The 19,386-nt window shown below is 40.8% G+C and overlaps 1 long non-coding RNA gene across 2 annotated transcripts; it reads left to right on the forward strand.

Moving 5' to 3' along the window:
- The first annotated feature begins 27 nt into the window (after window positions 1-27).
- Window positions 28-19,161, forward strand: LOC111608922. Of its 2 annotated transcripts, XR_002752902.1 has the most exons (4): window positions 28-1,470; window positions 4,896-5,116; window positions 12,745-12,863; window positions 18,957-19,161. It is a non-coding gene; the product is annotated as an uncharacterized LOC111608922 (long non-coding RNA). The 2 variants fall into 2 exon arrangements; XR_002752901.1 differs by lacking the exon at window positions 18,957-19,161 and having other exon boundaries at window positions 12,745-12,970.
- Window positions 19,162-19,386: the final 225 nt, after the last annotated feature.

Genomic DNA, 19,386 nt, shown 5'->3' on the forward strand with positions numbered 1-19,386 from the left:
TAGCCTTTTCCCTTAATAAATGAAACAGTGATGTAAAAACTGCTTTTTGTATTTACTTGAGTTATTTTTAAAGTTTATTTGATCTGAAATATATCAGGGTACATTTCCACCTTTAACCTTTCACTTTCTGATCTTAGGAATCTGAATTTTTCCTTGAAATCACTTGATAAATGGAGGGAAATGATTGGAAATGGAGTATTTCTTACTTCTCCTTAATAAGCAGCATCTGTTTCCTGACTGTAACTTTAGTCCGTCTGAATCCGGATGTTTCCGGGTTTCCCAACTCATTTCAGTCAGGCACTTCATGGTCTTTGATCTTATTTTTTATTTTTCTCCGAAAACAAAAAGGTGCCTGCAGATTGAAACGTGCCACATATCATCAAACAAGCAGAACTTAAGAACAGAGGTTACATAAACAAAAGGTTATTATCTGTATAGAGTCAGCAGAAGGTCAGGCCCAGATTACAGTTCATACATCAGTTTTTGTGAACATGTTTTCACTCAACCGTTTTTTGATCTTTGCTCTTTCTCATTTGACATTTAATTTTTTGCTGCTGGCTGAAATCATCTCAACTGTAAGTAAAGCTCAGAGTGATAAAGACGGAGTCTAATTGCGGCGCTCGCATGTTTATCACCACCGGTAAACTAATCACCCGTAAAAACTCCCCAGAGATGATTTTACAATCATGCCCAACAGATCTGTTTTCCCCGCTCTGCCGCAGGGAAGCCGGTTAAAGACGATTCATTCATCAAGAGGCCAAAATGGAGGTGAAACGTTCTCCAACGAGGCTCCATCATCCTCTGCTCCACTTCTCCTGGAGCAGGAGGAGACTCAAAGCGAAGGCGGTCAGAGCTCGCCGGATTAAAACGACTCCCTCCTGAACCTCCAGTTCCTCCCCACGCACGGCTCCAGGCAGAAGGGAAAGCCGCCTCATTGCTATTCAGTCTATTTTTACCTCCGCTCCTCCGCCCTGTCTCTACTGTAGCTCTTCCTTCTGCTGATTCCCGGGAACAGAGTTACAGAAATCCAGAAAGAGTCGGATGCTTTTCAACATTTCCTCTCCCCCACTGACGGTGGGCGGTGTGACTGATGGGAGGGAAAACCCACCAGAACGCTTTCAGCAGAAAGATCAAGAGCTGAGTTTCAATAAAAACCTGCATTAATGTACAAAATTAAAGGAGGAAAAACAGAATACAGAGATAAATAAACATTCACAGCCCAGGCCTGCAATGAGACGTTAATTAATATGTAATAAATCAATAATATTCTGTAATAATATGTATCAAGGTTACAGGTTTGAGCTGTTTATATGACAGGATATATATATTTGCACATTTATATTAACCATAAATTTAAATGTAATTTATTTTGAAAAACCAACACCAGGCTCCTTCCTTCCTGTCTGGCTGCCAGGCTGCTGTGCGCTGCAGGAACCGGCGGCAGTTCGAGGAAGAGAAAGCGACAGAAAGGTAAGTAAGGAAGGTTTTTACATTAGCATTAGCAATGGAGTGAAAATGACCCTCACGTTAATGAATAAAGCATTTAAATGAGGTGGTTAATGAATCTGTTTGTCCTTTATTTGTGAAATGTTTCACATTTAGAGCTTAATGTCAGTTTTCTGTTGAGACCCACTTCTGGTTGCTTTTTCAGATGAGTTTATTAAAATACTTTCAGAGGAAGACGTGAGGTAACGTCTACGATGCCGAATGTGAGACGCAGTTCCCTCAAGATAAAGAGGCTGGTTCTGTTGTGGTTCTGCTTCTGTTCTGGTTCTGTTGTGGGGACGACTGTGGAACCTCTGTAGGTGATGATGCAAATCTTCATCTTCATAAAATCAAGAAATTTATGGACAACCCTGATCATTATGAATCTGTCTAGAGAAAACAGAGCATCTTCAGTCAGAGGCTTCTTCAGACTCACTGTAGTACAGACTGCTACAGCAGGTCTTTCCTGCCAACAGCCATCTGTAGTAATGGGTTCGCCTAAATTCCTCTGCTGCTCTAAATATATCAGCTCCCTCATTCATTTTGCCACGGTCACATTAAAGCAGCATTCATTATTGGAAGTGCATCAGTCTGAGCGACGCCTCCTTCTAGAACATGTCACAGCTCCCTCAGAAACGAAGCCGTTTGCCGTTCGGTGCGCTGCTAATTTCGGCGTGTCAGCCTGCTGAAAGCCCGGCGGGGTCACAGGTGACAGCTCATCAATTCCAGCCGGCCGTAATTCAGGGTTTCAGTGACGACATGACAGATGAGCGAAGCATGGAGGCACAGCCTCAGAGGCTGCTTTACCCAGGAGGGAGAGCAGAGGGACCGAACGAACCGGGGCCCTGAGCCACTGGGGTCCCGAACCGCTGGGACCCTGAACTGCTGGGACCCTGAGCCACTGGGGCCCAAACTGGTGGGGCCCTGAACCGCTGGGACCCAAACTGCTGAAGCCCTGAACCATCGGGGCCCTGAATTGCTGGGATCTCTGCTTCTTGCTTATAACAAGTTGTTTCCACAGTTCTTAATGTAATTGTGACTCTCAGGTCCGTTGTGACTCCAAGGTGCCGATCTTTATTTTTTCAGTCGTCCAGATCAACAGTTTTCTTTCTCTGTAATTTGGATGTTTTTCCCTCATTTCCATCATCTGACCGTTTTCTCTTCCGTCCATTTGATTCTCCATTTCCTCTCATCCATCAATCATCCAATCAGAAACAAGAAGCTAAAGCCAATTAAGCTAGTGATTTTCAAAGTAAGGGCCTCAAAAAGTTGGATGGAAGATGTAGAAAAAAATACAAATATATATATAAAAATATAAAAAATTTAATCTAATAAATTTTTGAATCATATATTTTTAACTATATTCTTTTTAAATCTAATCTGTTTTACATCATAATAATAAAATATTTTTTAAGTCTTTCTACTCTGTTGCACATCTTTTAAAATGATATACTATTTCTGACAACTTCACAAAATTTTCTCTAATAATATACAGAAATTTAACACTTTTAGGTTCATACTTTTGAATTTTCCCACACTGACAATTAAAGAGACTTTATTCTCTTTGTGAACTTCAGCTCAGCATTTAATACCGTACTTCCCCAACGTCTGGTGTCCAAGCTAGCAAACCTTGGGCTCCCATCAGCCACCTGCAGTTGGATCCTGGACTTCCTAACAGGTCGCTCCCAGAGGGTCAGACTGGGCCCCCACACCTCCACTGTTCTGAGCCTGAACACCGAATCGCCACAGGGTTGCGTGCTCAGCCCACTTCTCTACACCCTCTACACTCATGACTGTGTCTCCAACCACCTCAGCAACAAGATCATAAAGTTTGCAGATGACACGACTGTTGTTGGTCTCATCTCAGGCGGGAAGGGGGAGCTGGAGTACAGGGATGAGGTGAAGCGGCTGTCAGAGTGGTGCAAAGTCAATAACCTGCTCCTCAACACCTCCAAAACAAAGGAGCTGGTGATCGACTTCAGGAAGAACAAAACGGACATCCAGCCTCTCACCATCAGTGGGACCTGTGTGGAGAGGGTCCCAGTGTTCAGGTTTCTGGGCATGGAGTTGGAGGACAAGCTAACCTGGAGCACCAACACCAAGGAGCTGTTGAAGAAGGCACAGCAGAGACTGTACTTTCTGAGAATACTCAAGAAGAACCGTCTCCCCTCAGACCTGCTGCAGGCCTTCTATCACTGCTCCATAGAGAGTGTGCTCACGTACGGTCTGTGTGTCTGGTACGGCAGCAGCACATCCGCGGACAAGAAGGCGCTCCAGAGGGTTGTTAGGGCAGCAGAGAGAACCATACGCTGCCCCCTCCCCACTATGGAACAGATTTACACTTCCAGGCTCCACAAGAAAGTTTTGGACATTTTAAATGACTCTTCACACCCTGGCCATGGTCTCTTCCAGCTGCTGCCATCAGGCAAGAGATACAGAGCAATAAAAACCAGGACAAATCGTCTAAAAACAGTTTTTACCCGATGGCAATCATGGCACTAAATTCAAAGGCATAAGAACTTCTGCTCTTGACACCACTTTGTTAAAAATGTCAATTCTGTTGCGACACCTCCAGGCGCTGCAACCATCTTCTGATGTCTATTTATTCTCATTTTGTACTATTTATTTCTTTATCTTTGTATATTATGTATATACACATAACCTGCATCTTAACTCAAGTCGAGCAAATCTCAATCTTCTTGTAATCTGTTGATGACAATGACAATAAATCTTATCTTATCTTATCTTATCTTAAAAAAAAGAAAAAAAATGTTATTTGCCATGCTCATGTTTCTGACTGGCTGAATATCAAAGCAGAAAATGGAAAAGTTTCTGAGAATAAAAAGACCAAAGGAGCCACAGCAGCCAGCTGTGGAGGAACCTGCTGCTAAAAACACCGAGATAAAAACACCGAGATAAAAACTCCTGGCCAACTAAAACCAGAGGGTACGAGGAATCACTTACGCTAAATGAGGTTAGTAATTATTGAAAAGTTGGTCTCCAGTCTGCTCTGCATCCAGAACCAGAACCAAACACAGAGAAGCAGCTTTCAGCTTCTATGCACCACAAATCTGGAACAAACTCCCAGAAAACTGAAAACCAGCTGAAACACTGAGTTCCTTTAAATCCAGACTAAAACCCTCCTGGTCAGAGCTCCGTTTGAACCATAATAAATGAAACACTGATCAACATTTGGATGTGGAATGACAGCATTTGATCAAATGTAATGTTTGCTACTTTACTGTGGTGTTTTTTATGACTTTGTATTTTTATAATGTAAAGCACTTTGAACTGCTGAAATGTGCTACATAAAATAAACCTGATCGACTGATTGAAGTTGATTTCGTTACTTTATATTTTAATAATCTTGCTACTATGACATCCAGTATATTTATATTTCTTAAAACCAGAGCTCAGCGATCAGCAGGTCAGATGTCGGCTCCAGTGAATGAAACCCCCTGCCGGTGAGCGCAGAGCGGTTCTGTGGGTCATTCAGAACCGGACCCCTGCAGACTGGTTCTGTGCCTCGTTCAGCCCAGTCTGAGGCCGTGAGTGAAGCTGGGCCTCGTTGGGCCAATCAGCAGAGGAACAGACTGTACCGATGCAGTCATCTGGAGCAGCGCCGCGGAGCGTGAGTAACAACACAAAGAACTGCTCTGGGATCAGCCGTGATTCATCACGGAGCTCTTCAAGTAAAACGCATGGCGCTCGTTATGAGGCAGAAATGACTCAGACACTAATTAACTCATTACGTGACTGATGAACCACCTGCAGGTGAGAGCGTCCAATTAAAGACGTCCAGGTCTGGGACGGATATTTCTTGGACACGTTACTGTTTTAATGTCACGACTCAGAGAAAACCGACTGAACCAAACTTTTTATTTCCTTGGAGGTTCTTCGAGTCTGAAGTGGAAAAATCTCCTCCGTTTATTAATAAAGCATCCAATTGAATTGTTTTAAGGTTCGTTAATATGCTTTACTGTCCTCTGACCACAGCAGATATTGTTACTAAACGTCCACTAACAACTAAAACCCACAGACACTACTCATTTTAATACTTCAAATATGTCTTAATATTTATTGATACGCACTGTCTTAGCATTAGCACAGAAGCTAACGTCTCCCGCCTTCCTTATCTTGGGGTTCAGCCAATCAGCAAAAAGGAAAATAAATGGCACTCCTGGATTGGCTCCTTTGCAAACACCAGTCTGTATTTCAGCTTCTCAAACTGCTTTCTGTTTTTATCATATAATATATGAAATAATCAATAATCAAATAAACGGATTATTCGGAAACAATTTGGAGTAACGTTCCACGGACATATCTGTGAAAACTGAACCAAATAGGCTTGGAATGATGAGAGGAAAGATGTTTTATCCATAAACATCATTCCTTCAACATGCACCACAAATATTAATCAATTTTCTGAGTTTCCAAAGCTGTAAATGTTGACGTCTCTTTATTTTCCATTTATTTGAGAATAATCTTTTATTACTTTTACTTCACGTATGTAGCGTTTGTCTCGTTTTTTCTCTCGCCTCTTAAAAATGAAACTACCATCATAAGTTGATTATGATGCTTAAAGCTATTAAATTGTTATGCTGCCTACTGATTCTGTGGAAAGAAACAATTTTTACACCAAGTGGGAAGAAAAAAAACTTTCAATTCAAAAGTTTTTATGGTTCATCTTTCTCTAAAGACAACCTGTGCAAAATTGTTTCTTTATAATGTTTTTCATATATTATTTATGTAATTTATTGCTGTAGCATTTTGCCAAATGATGCTTCAGGCTGGAAGAAGTGTCCTGAAAAGCAGTGAGGAGTCAGACGATATGAATAAGTTATAAACGTAAAAAGACAAACGGTTGCAGCTCAGATGTGAGCCGACCAGCCGCTGTAACGTCGCTCCGAACTGGAATGAAATCCAGCTTCCTTCCACCGCACCGTTCCAACAAGGACGCTCAGATCGCCTCTGAATCTGCAGGGAATGAAGAGGCTTTCCTCACCATTCACTGTGATTCATCTCCACCTGAAGGCCTGGTGAGGCGGCGTTCAGCTCGCCGCTTCCTGAGGAGCCTTTCTGTGTGATTATTAACCTTTATTTGCCTCCACAGCAGTGGCTGAGCATTAAGTGAGCATTTAGTCCTGGCAGATGGCCAGCAGGTCAACACTTTGTTTAAACTGCAGGAGGATCAGAGCAGCTAAGGCGGAAACATTTGGTGAACACACACACTTACAAGCTTGTTGAGATCTAAAAAGTGAGACATTAAAGCAAATGGAGCTCAGGTGAATCACGCAGCTTCAGTCAGTCGTGACTTCAAACGTTTTCAACATTCATTTCTTTTAACTTTAGTGCTAAAAAACATTACAACACATCGAAAAATCTGTTTACTCCTGATATCAGAGCCACAAAGATGAGAATCAGGAACTATGGAGTCATTTATAAAGTTACACTGTAAAACATGAACAGCAACATTTTACGTTTTTTTAGCCTGATATAAGAAAACAAAATACTGGGATTCATTTTTCAAAGTTATTTTGCAATTGTGTTATTCTGACATTTATAAATGTCATAATTTTAAACTAAATAATTTAAAAGCAAAATATTAAGCTTAGAAAATATAAAATTATATATTTAGTTAGGAAGATAAATATTTAGTTCCAAACTTAACATTTAGTTTGTAAAATAAATCCTTCATTTGGATCAAAATATTTAGTTACCAAATATATAATTTACCAAATAAATGTTCAGTTTATGAATTAAATATTTAGTTTGGAACTGTGCCATTTATAAATATGTGAATAACTTTGTTAAAATATGCCAGAATTGATGCACTGAATTAATCAAACATTAATATAACTCTGTAGAGTCCTGCAGATTGGGTTCAGCAGGAATGACACCATTTATTATCCCCAACAGAAAGTCTCTTTGCTGCAGTTAAAACTTTTCCTTCAGCAGAACTTTTCCATTATTACCAGACCACTATTTTTTAAGCAAAGTGATGATTTTCTTTAGAGTTAACATTCTGTGACGGTTTCATGTTGCCTCCAGTGCAGAGCTTACTCAGCCCTGGCAGCAGGTTGGTTATAAAGCGATGAATTATTCTGCCCAAGTAGAAAATATTAGCATCTGATCATCTTTTTAATTAAGTTTCTGGTTCTTTAAAGGAACGGTTCTGTTTTACATTCAGGACTTCATCTTCAGACGGAGAAATGGTCCAGAAACATCGCCGGAGGAGAAGATAAAGTTATTACTCACACAAGTCGGACGCAGTTTGAACAAACAAACATAAATAACAGAACAAATCATTATGCAGGAGGGAAATTGTAAGTAGTGAGGTGTGAAACGTAGGCAGACTCCTGACAAATGAGGTGGCAAATGACCTTCACCGCAGTCTGAGCAGATAAAGAGAAAATGTTGCTGCAGATGACAGAAGAGGAAATATGGCTGCAGAGGGAGGAAAAATGGAAAGTTTTACTGCAGCAGGGTTCACATGAGGAGACTCGTAAAAATGGTAGATGGGTTCTGATGCTTGATGTTAACATCGACCCAAAAGTTATGAGCTTCAATTTCAAACTTTCCAAAGTCTTCAGGCAGACTAGAAAAACTAGAAGTACGGAGGACGTCATCCTCCTTCACGTCACTGAACAGTTCTGTAAAACTTCTGCTCTGATTCTGTTGGTCAGAAACTGATGGACGCTTCCTGCATGTTGGTGTTTAACACATAAAAATAGGTTTATGCTGTTTGGCTTTTGACAAATTAATTTGTTTTAGACGAGAAAAATCTGAACTAGACCGATCATTTCTGACTGACGGAGGAATGCGGGTCCCGTTTGTAAAGGTACACAGTGACAAATTTAATGTTTGGGGTTATTCATAGAAAAGTAATATTTTCTCCATGTTATTCTCTGTTTGGTACCTGATCCACCTCCAGAAACATTCAACACTTCAGTTCACTGTTGCACCAATTCACAGCAAGGTCGACTCACATCGATTATTGGATTATTCCGCCCTACGTCCTACGTTTTTGCTTTTACGAAGCGGTAACAGAGAGAAAACGACTCCGTTGCATTTCCATCCAAAAATGCCATTTAACAGTCAGAGTTATTTAGTGAAGAATCATAGAAAATGTAAATAATACCTACTGTACTGCGTAATTATGTCGCCTGCAGATAGAAAAACCAGGTAGTTGAAGCGGAGTAATTAAGGTAGATGATCAGCTTTACTATTTTGAGCGCATTTCTGATAAAAAACACGCCACAAACGTCTGACCAATCACAACACGCCTCTCACATCTCTGGACCGGAAGGAGTGGCCTACCTCGGCTAAGCTGTAGCTAGCTTGGCCCCACGTATCTCCGGTGTTCCCGAAGTTCTCCATCTTCATGTCGCGGACCTTGCACACGGTGAAGCTCATGTCCAGCTCGGTCTTCCCGGGAATTCGGTGAGAAAAACCAAATGAGTCCAAATGTTTGCCTTCGACGAAGAAGGGCGGTTGAATCTGTCTTTCGTTTGTGTAGTTAGCTTCCTGTTAGTTCTGGTGCTTCCCGCGCATGCGTAAGTTCCTCTACCGTCTCCATGGCGACAGTAGAACGTCGCGCTTAGAGTTAGAAAATGGAGACCGACAACCAGCAGATTTACTTAATTATTTATTTGTTTGTTTGTTTGTTTATAAAATCGATTTTGGGACATTTTAAAATCGATTCTGATTCATAGCAGTAAATGTAAGATAGCGTATTAACGCCATTGTAGATAGAGGAGTAAATTTCCACCAAAAAACTCAGAAATTGATTCATCTCAAATATTTTCTAGAAATGTAAGGACATTTCTGAGTTTCAACAGTTGAAAGGTTACTAGAAAAAACTCAGAAATTTGAGATTAAGCTTGAGGTATTTAAAAAAAAAATCTGAATTTGAAAAGTAGAAAATTGTAACTTTTGGACATTTCTGACTTTTTTGTGAACATTTCTGATACTTTTAAGCAAATTTGTCATTATTCAAAGAATTTCCGCTGGTTTTTCAACAAAAAAACAACCTGAGATTTTTTACTTTTCCCTTTTTTCGATCTACAGTGCCTCTCAGTTGTTTTAGAGGAAACAATTTCCAAAGGGAAATTAAGTAATTCATACATTGTTGTATAAATGAGAATTGTAATTCTTATATATCTCATTTTTTGGGACAGAGAATTTCTTTTCTTTTCCCCTGGTAAGTTATAGAAATATTAAGCAAACCAAAAATGTGTAGTTAAGCCGCTCGGCTCACATCACTGCAGACTCGTCTATCTCTATCTCAGCTCTACTTCCACTCTTGAATTCGACCCCCTGAGGTTCTTAAACTTCAGGTCACTTCCATTCGGGAATGGGAATTTAATCCCTTTTCCAATTTAGAGCCATGATCTCAGAGTTGAAGTTGCATGCTGAGCTCAGGGAGAAGAAAAAATCTATTTCCATGAGAACATGCTCCCAATTTCCATCATTACGACAGGCCGCTGTGACTCAGCTGAGCAGGTTGCTTGTTTGGGCAGCTGAAATATGTCCCCAGTTAATCCCTGTCTTGTATGATGCATCACCAGATGAGAGCTGAAGTCTTGAGCCAAGCAGAAGAAGCAGAAAGTGGGCTTGTGTGTTGAGCATTCTGCAGCTTTATGTTGGAGCGTTCTCTGCAGACGGATGCATGTCAGAAAGATCACGTTCCACAATAACGCAGCAATCTGAGTCTGCAGCAAACAGCCGAGTGTGCTGGCATGGTATCTGAGAGGCTGCCTGCCTGGCTGGGGAGATGACTCATCCATGCGTTGTGTTTTTTATCCAGCCTCTCCTCCTGCCTCCTCGCTCCTCCTCGGTAATCTGCTGCTCTCAGCTCCCCGGCCCTCTGGCTGCTGATAGTTCATGTTTGGCTCTGAGCTGTCGTGTTAATCGTCTGTAACATCGCCGGGAATCACAGAAAACTGGAATTAAACCCACTGGTTCCCCACTTTGGAGTTAAGGACACTCAGGGTGTATTCACACCAGTCACGTTTAATCCGCTTTAATCCGACTCCAGTCCGTTTGTTTAGAAAGTCCGGTTTGTTTGGTGAGGTATTTACCAAACTAACTCTGGTCCTCCAAACCTCGGTCTGGGTTCTGTTGAAGTGAACTCTGGTTTGGTTTGGAAGCACATGTGAATGAATGCCAAGCGGACTGGAGACCGCTCCAAAAGCAGGAAGTGGACAACAACGCAGGGCATTCTGGGTAAATTCAACCAAAACAAACGTGCTAGCCAAAGACAAAACAGAAATTCTACAACAAAATTTGATGCCACTACATTTTTTTACATTTGGTGAAGAAAGAAGTTGCACTTAGTGCCTTCTTCAGAGGTTTTTGTGTCGTTTCCTTCAGTGGTTTCTGGTGCAGCGCCCCCACAGGTGAGGAGGGGAACAGGTTGCTCAGATGTTTCGGCTCGGAGCAGAGAGAAAGAGAACCACACTGAGTCTCTGTCACACTCAAACCCATAACTATTTGACTTTGTTTTTTTTAATAATTGTATTGTTTAATTTATTTTTTGTGTTTATAGACAGAATCTGTAAGTTAAGTTCATTTTAACTTTGTTTTGTCATTGTATGATATTTTGTTCCATCTGTCCAGGGACTATAATGAAAAATAGAAAACTGACTAATTCTGGTGATTTTACAGGAATGTTAGTTGCTGTTCCTGCCAAATAAATCAATAAACTCCACATTTAAACCCTGTGCAACCAGCTGGGAGGTGGATTTTTCTGTCACCTTTTGCTTTTTGGCTTCTTCTTTGTTTGTCTGATAAATAAAGACAATGTGGAAACGTTTAAAATTAGCAAATCTAAAATCTGGACCTGATATGTAAAACTGAAAATTTGCAAGAGGGAGTGTTTTCTTTTAACCAAACGTTTTCTTCCTTTTCATCCTCAAATGTTCAATGTGGCAGCATTTGCTCTTATCTCTTGTCTCATTTGGTTTTTTTCTGTTATTTTCATTACTGCTTGTTTCAAGAAACCAACCACAACATTGTCCAACAACACAAAGGATTAAGTGGGAAAAACCAACAGCTGTGGACGTGAACAGGAAGTGTGCTGAATAAGTTTCTTGTAAAAATACTTGAGGGGTTGGACGCACCAGGAGACGTCCTCTTCCTTGTGAAACTGTCCCTGTGAGAAAAAGTTTGGCTTTAAGAGAGCAGAACCGTCTCAGCCGAGTTTAATTTTGGAGGCTAAGATACTGAAAGTCCTCAGCTGTGTTTGCTGCAAAGCTGAAATATTTATTTCCTGTTTTTCTCACTGGTGTGAAAAGCAAAAAGCTGCAAAGTCGACACTCTTGATCAACTCAGAGTGAGACTGTAAGACGCAGGGATGAAAAGATGATGGAGAGCATGCTGAGAGAAGGATGGAGGGACGGATGGATGGATGGATGGACGGATGGACGGATGGATTGACGGATCTGCTAATGTTTGAGCTCTGATCATTAAGTTTTTACCTGTCGTTAAACAGCCATTTTCAGTTTATTTCCATTAGTTACTAAGTTATCTTTTTCTGTTCTGTTCATTTTTGTCTCTTTCTATTTCACTTTAGAGGTTTTAAAGGATACATTAATAGTTGTACATATCGGCCAAAATATGTTGTAATTTTCTTATTAACCTAAAAAGTTGTTTGTGATACATAAAAACTCATAGTTACTTTAAAAATGTACATGGATATCACATTGTTCACTTACAGAGGTCGCCATTTTTTCACCTGCACAGAGCATGCCGGGCCGATGACGCGGGCCGAGCTACAGTCGACTGAAGCTAATAAACAAAACACAAACTGTCCAGGATGTTGAGGTTGACTACAGAAAGTCTGGGTTCAGGAAAACTGCCTCAAAATTTTCATGTGCTGTTAAACTCAAGAAAGAAACAAACTAACGTGATCGGCTTATGAGCTACTCGCTAAAGCTACCGCCAGAAGCAGGAGCTAATGCCGTTAGCAGGAGTTAGCATCAGTAGCAGGAGCTAACAAAATCAAAACAAATTGTAAGATAAGTCTGATGTTCTGATTCCTTCTTGCCATTAGTGTAAGTTCATAATTACATTTTTAATCAACATCAGTCTATCTGCTTTGTTCTGAGAAAAATAAAATTTTTCCTTCACATGATAAGAAATGGATAACAGTTTCTCTGATATTCTGCTAATTATGGTAAATTATAACAAAACATTTTGCCATATTTATTAGCATCTAGTTTGTCTCATGTTTTTGTGACTTTTGCTCTTTTTCAGCGTGAGGAAGGGCAGAAATGAACGCAGCTGGTGGAGGTATTGACCCGAGGAGCCTCTCTACTGCCGACTGTTACAAAGCTGAGCCTGAATGAATAACGACATATTGATCAGAACTGAAGGTAAAAACAAAGTGAGCTAAATGTAGATTTATGTGTTTCACTTCAGTCGTGTTAAACTCGGATCTCATCGCTCTGCAGCGTATTTTCATTGGCTTTCTCTGTTTCTCCGTTTGGTTTTCTTCTCTGGCTTTGTGAAAAACAAAGTATTTTCCTTTCTAAGAAAATAATGTTGGTAATAATTTTGCCTTGGTTAAAAATAAAAAGTCTTCATCTTCTTCAACTTCCTATGCTGGATGAGCCAAATTTGCATCATTCTTTGACTGCAGTTAGGAGGCCGCACAAAATCAGTCCAACGGCCACAAATGGACCCAGAACCATACTTTGGACTCCCCTGATTTAACATGACCTCAGTCTGAAAGGATCCTCCTCTGTCTTTTGAAGATGGTATTTATGTTCAGACAAGACAACAATTAAACCATTTGGTCACAAATTGCCAAAAAGTATGTTTTGGATCTCCTGTAGCAGTCTGTATTCCTGCCAATCTGAAGAAACCTCTGACTGAAGACACTCAATGCCACATAGAAGGATATTTTTCAGCATCATTCATCAATAATGATTGACTATTATTGTGTAATAACTTGCGCAGGAATGAACTGTATGTAATTCAATCTAAATGATTGGACTCAATATGAAGTGGTTTTGTTATGATTTGGGTGAATATAAATGAACAGAAACTGAATAATGCAGAAGTTTTCTTCAGGTTAGATTGAAGGAAGGAGCGATGAATGGCTTCATTTAGTGAGAAAATATCATTTCCACTCAGCTGAATTAATTTTCCACTTACTGTATTTATGCAGGGAAAGAAACAACAAAGTCTCACAACAAATTCCTAAAATATTGAGTTCCCCATCTGTGTGCAGCGTAAATCCACCAGCGTGTGTTTACAGCGCCTGAACAATCAACACAGATCAGTCAGAGTGAGACTGACTCCATCTGTGTGTGTTTTTGAGGAGGGCTGGGCGGGGAGTGTGTTTGGAGGAGAACTCGGTTAATGAGCCGCGGTTTTTCCAGCCTCTGCAGGACAGGAAGTCGTCACGTCTCACATGAACGCGGACAGAAACGGGACGTTAATGAGGCTCAGAGCCGTCCGCTGCAGAGCCAGGTCTGCCGGCGTTCAGCTCACTTCTGCATCTCCAGCAGCATCTCAGGCTCAAGTGGCAGCTGCAGCATTAGAGAAGCACTTGATGCTGCAGCAGCTGCTGCTGGGAGAACCACTCCAACACCTGCCGCGGTTAGCAGGTGGAGGGAGGGTCGGTGTCGGTACGCCTCCATCACTTCCACCAGTTTGATCCTTCAAATCAGCAGCAGAAATTCCTGCTTCCCATTTGGTCCTTCAGATTGAAACGTCTCTTCTTTCTACAAACAGCTTTACTTGGAAATCATCTGGTACCTCCGACAGCAAACACTGACATACGACTGCGCATTAGTGCCATTGGTACAAATATATGTATGAAAAGAGTAAATTTCTGCAACAAAAAAAAAATCTCAGAATTTTTATAGAAAAAACGTCCAAATTTTCTGAATTTCAAATGCTAAAAAAAGTTGAAAATGTTCTACTTATCCAGACTGAATCCTTCAGTGCATCTCTGTTGCTCTATCTGTAAACGTGTCGCCTTTAAAACGGCTCATGCTTTAAGCTGAATTGTTGTGCAAGAAGAAAAAGAAAAGAAATGATGATAATGAGGTGACAGGAAGCGATTCTAAAGCAGAAGGTACTTTTCAGAAGGCCAGTAAATTCGCGTTAGGCACGTATGAGAATATTTTGCTTCGAACTAAATATTTAACATGTTAGCTAAATATTTTAAATACAGCCTGTTAAATCATAAATAGTGTAACTATTTAGTATGGAGCTAAATTTTTAGCATGCTAACTAAATATTTAGTTTAGAGATAAATATTTAATCAATTAAATATTTTGCTTGAAACTAACATATATATAAATCAATAACATGGTGAATGTCCCTGTTTAACAGGCTGAATGACTCAGATTAGTGCTGCTGACTGTTGACTGTAGCTTCACAAACGCCTCCCCTTTATCAGCTACCAAGTTTGTGTTTGTTGAGGAAGAAAAGCACCAATAAAACCAGATTAAAAACAGATGGACATTTCACAGACGTGTTTTATTAACTTTGATAGGTTCAAAAACAAACCAAGGATCAAATTCAAGCAAACACCCAACAATACTAAATGTTTAGCATTAGGAGCGTGGCGGCGGGTTAACCAGCTTCAGCTCCTCTCCATCTGCAGTAGTTTGCCTGTTTCTCCCCTCAGAGCTGCTGGAGCAGGTTGGGCCACGCGGCTGCAGAGTCCTGTCATGTTTAGCAGAGAGGGACGAGGCGGTGGCGCGGCGCGGCCGGTGTCGTGGCCCTGCTCTGTGATTAAGCTGACATTTGGGATGTCGTGGAGCGCCGCGGCACTGCTATCGAAGCTGGGAACTGCCTGCTATAATTAACGGCTTCTGCTGCACCAGGAGCAACGTGCCAGAGCAGCTGAGAGGGAATCAGACTCACAGCCAGGGGCCGGATGGCCCCGGCTTTAGATTCAATTTACTACCAGACACTTGGATTTTAGCAAGAACATATTGTAAAAAATAAATATCTCACCTAGAAAGATTCACTATTTGCAGCATCAAGACCAGGAGAAACAGATTTTTTGTTTCAGGAAATTAAAACATGAATATTTGCTAATTTGAAGATATTATACAATCATGGCACTAAATTCAAAGGCATAAGAACTTCTGCTCTTGACACCATTTTGTTAAAAGTGTAAATTCTGTTGCAACACCTCCAGGCGCTGCAACCATCTTCTGATGTCTATTTATTTCTCATTTTGTGCTATTCATTTATTTATCTTTGTATATTATGTATATACACATAACCTGCATCTTAACTCGAGTCGAGCAAATCTCAATCTGGTTGTAATCTGTTGATGACAATGACAAATAAATCTTATCTTATCTTATCTTGTGAAGAAAACATCAAAAGGTAGAAACTGAAATATGCAGTAGATGCTCTCTGAACACTTTGGACTGAAATAGTTTTATCCATTTCACACAATATAAGTGATTAATTTAGAATAAATGAAGTTTTGCTGAAACATTCAGTCCTAAATTCCTAAACTCATAAAGCCGTGATTCTGACCTGCAGTATCTGAACTCTGCATTTTTCTGTTTTACTTCCACTTTGGCATCAGATCATGTTGAGCTCATTCTGCAGAACGAATCGAATGTTTCATTCGTGTTTATGAACAGTTTGCTCATCAGCCTGAAGGACCAAAGTAAAACTGAACCTGGTTTAAAGCCACGCAGCGTTTTCTGGTCCCTGATTTCGATTCCTGACGTCACTTCATATCTGAAAAGTGATGCAGCGCAGCCAACCAGGCGCTGATGCAGCTTTTCTCATCAGTTAATGAATTCAGATCTGATGTCTGCATCACTGCTTCACCACCTGCCTTCACTTCCTGTTTGACCAAAACCTGAGAAGTGATTTAACTCAGAAACTCTCCTCTTCAGTTGTTTTACACTGTAATTCTAACCAAGTACTGATTAAAGGATGAAATAAGAGCAGATCTTAAAGTATTTATTTGAATCTAAACAGAAGATGATGTTCCCTAAAATCAAAAATGTATTTCTCATATGGACGATTGCTAGAAACAATAATATTAATATTAATACATTGTTCGTTCTCCCTGCAATAATTAGATTGGTAAAAACTGTAGATATATTTTTTATGAGTTTTTACCTGCCTGACAAAAGAAATGCAGTGATTAGTCGGCTTGGGATCAACTAAAAAGTTGATCACAAGCCTCAGTGTGGATGTTGTAACTGAGTGAAGAAGACAAGAAAACAACAAATGGTTGGGATTCCAGGTTTGTGTTTTGGGAACATATTTATTTTCCAGGACCGGATCAGAACCTGGCTCCTGGCTCCTCCTTTGTTGTTTGAACAAATGATGATAAAATGAATCAAAACCTTCAACTCAGTCTGTACTTTTCCATCATTTTAGAATAAAAGTGAAACTCTCTTTGACTGTGACTGACTTCTGCATTATGCATCTTTTAACTCTTTATTTTTCTTTGTGTTTTTGGTAAAAATGTTTCCATTTTGAGTCGATTTGCTTTCATCATGTTTCTGGTAAAACAGGCGACTTTCTGCCTGGAGACCAAAATCCTGAATCTGGATGTTTGGAGTTTCCACCAGGAGCAGCGGGACGGCGGCGGGTCGGCCGACTGTCTAGACAGACTGCGCTGGTTCTACTTCCACAAATAGAAAATGACCTGGAATATCTGCCCAGATCACACACACACACACACACACACACACACACACACACACACACACACACACACACACACACACACACACACACACACACACACACACACACACACACACACACACACACGCGCACACACACACACACACACATCCAGGATTCACTCTGCTTCACCAAACTGTCTGCAGCAACACTCAGGTTTCAGCCTCAATGCAGACATTATTCCGACATAATGGCTTTATACATGGATGAGATCTTTAAAATGCAAAACTAAAGTTATTAATTAAACCGAGGAGATCCAGGCAGATTCTCACATTACTGCTTCACTTGAGAAATTTAAGAAACCCGAGAAAAATCAGGTGGTGATGAAATATTTAAGGCAGAAGTGTGTTTCTCAAAGGATTCCTGCTGCTGCAAGATTTATTCCTCCCATAAATAAAAGAAATTCACAAGCAAAAGGTCTCACTTCTTCAGAAAGATGCAAGTTATTAAAAAAACCTGTCTGGTAAACATTCAAACCTGATTCAAGCAGGTTTAGGAATTCCTATTAATACTTTATAAAATCACCAGAAAAAATAAATGAAGTCAGAAACAGCAGCAGGAAAAAACACGACAGCAAATCAGATCCGCCATGATGGTTCTGATCGGGAAGCGTTCTTCTTCATGGGTTTTTCTCAGTCCGTCGTTCATCCCTCACCTGTTTGTTGCTTCGGTTTTGTTTGTGTTAAAGTTTTGTTTTATTATTTTCATTGTTGCTGAATGGAATAAAATCTGGTCAGAAGCAGAAAGGAAACGTTCTGTCTGCCGAAGCTGTTAACTCTGATTGATGCATTAGCAGAACTGATCCTTTAACTCTGTTTCACACCCCAGTTACTTCAGAGGACCTAATGGGAGCGCGCACACACACACACACACACACACACACACACTGATCACCTGAAATAGCTTTAAACTCCCATCTTCATCAGCAGATTCATTATTTAATGTGCTAACGTGTTAAACCTGCTGCAGCGGCCGAGTGAAGCGTCATGGTGAAAGCTGCAACGCTCCACTTTTGAAAGGAAATCTTTTGGGGATGCAGGATCTTCTTTTTCTTTATTTCTGGTTCCCAACAAATTAAAATCTTCACACAACTTAAATGTTGGGTACAAAGCGAAGCATTGGTGTATCAATAACTCTTTTTACATTCTCTTTCATTTCTAGTAGACATGACCACATCGACCCAGTTGGACCCTCTAACAGTTTTTCTCTGCTGCATCTTTTGGGTGAAAGCTGCTTCGTTTTGCCTCCTGCCGTCTCCCACCAGATCGTTAAACTTTACGGTTTAGTGCGGTCATTCTCTGTCCAGCTGCAGAAATAAAGTCGTCTCAAAGACTAGACAGTAGCCGGAGATTTGGTTAATATTTTTTGGTATTTTATATTTTATGTATTTTCATTCCTCGTCTATCCTGTAAGTCTCACTGACTGATGGTTTATTCAGGGTTGTGTCGATTAAGAGCCTGAGCTGCTGCTGGGATCTGGGTTTGAGGCTCAAAGTCTCTTTTTGTGTAGAAGTCTCTACTCACTGCTAACGCTAGCCCACAGTTAGCTGGCACTGGCTGGACGTCTCCACAGTGGCCAGATTCCCAGTCCAGCCCTGGATGAGACAAAGATGGAGGTGATATAATATTCCTCAAATCCCCCTGCAGCTCTGTCCTGGTTGTGCTGTACAGTTCAGTTCAGCTTTGCCTGAATCATCTGCGGTTAAACTAAAGTTACATGAAGGTTTTATCGTCCGTTTCCTGGCAGCGTTTTGAGTTTCTCTGGGCTGTTTCCGTCAGAGAACGGAGGAGAATCCGCCGACCTGAGCCAGGTGACAGCGCGGCTGATTGAAGATGATGTGTTTACTGACATGGGCCATGGGTCAGCACCGCCACCGAGGACGGATGACACCAGAACACGGCCGGCCGCTCCTGGTTCTGAGTCCATTAACTGCAGAACAAGGCTCTTCATGCTGGTGTTCACTGAGACACCGTAGAAAACAGAAAACACGGCTTCACTGGCTGGAACCTGGTAAATATTTGACCTCTAACAGGATTTAATGTGAAGCTTTGACATTATTAAAGATCCGATGAACGCTGTGGAGATTTCTCTTGCTAACTCATGGCAGTTTATGATCATATTTAGACTGAGTTTCCAGTAAACTGTCTCCTCATCAGTAACTGGACAGATTGACGAAGCAGCTGATCTTTAAGTGACTGATGTTTCAAC

Source organism: Xiphophorus maculatus, chromosome 6 (genome assembly GCF_002775205.1).
Source record: "Xiphophorus maculatus strain JP 163 A chromosome 6, X_maculatus-5.0-male, whole genome shotgun sequence".
Lineage (NCBI taxonomy): Eukaryota > Metazoa > Chordata > Actinopteri > Cyprinodontiformes > Poeciliidae > Xiphophorus > Xiphophorus maculatus.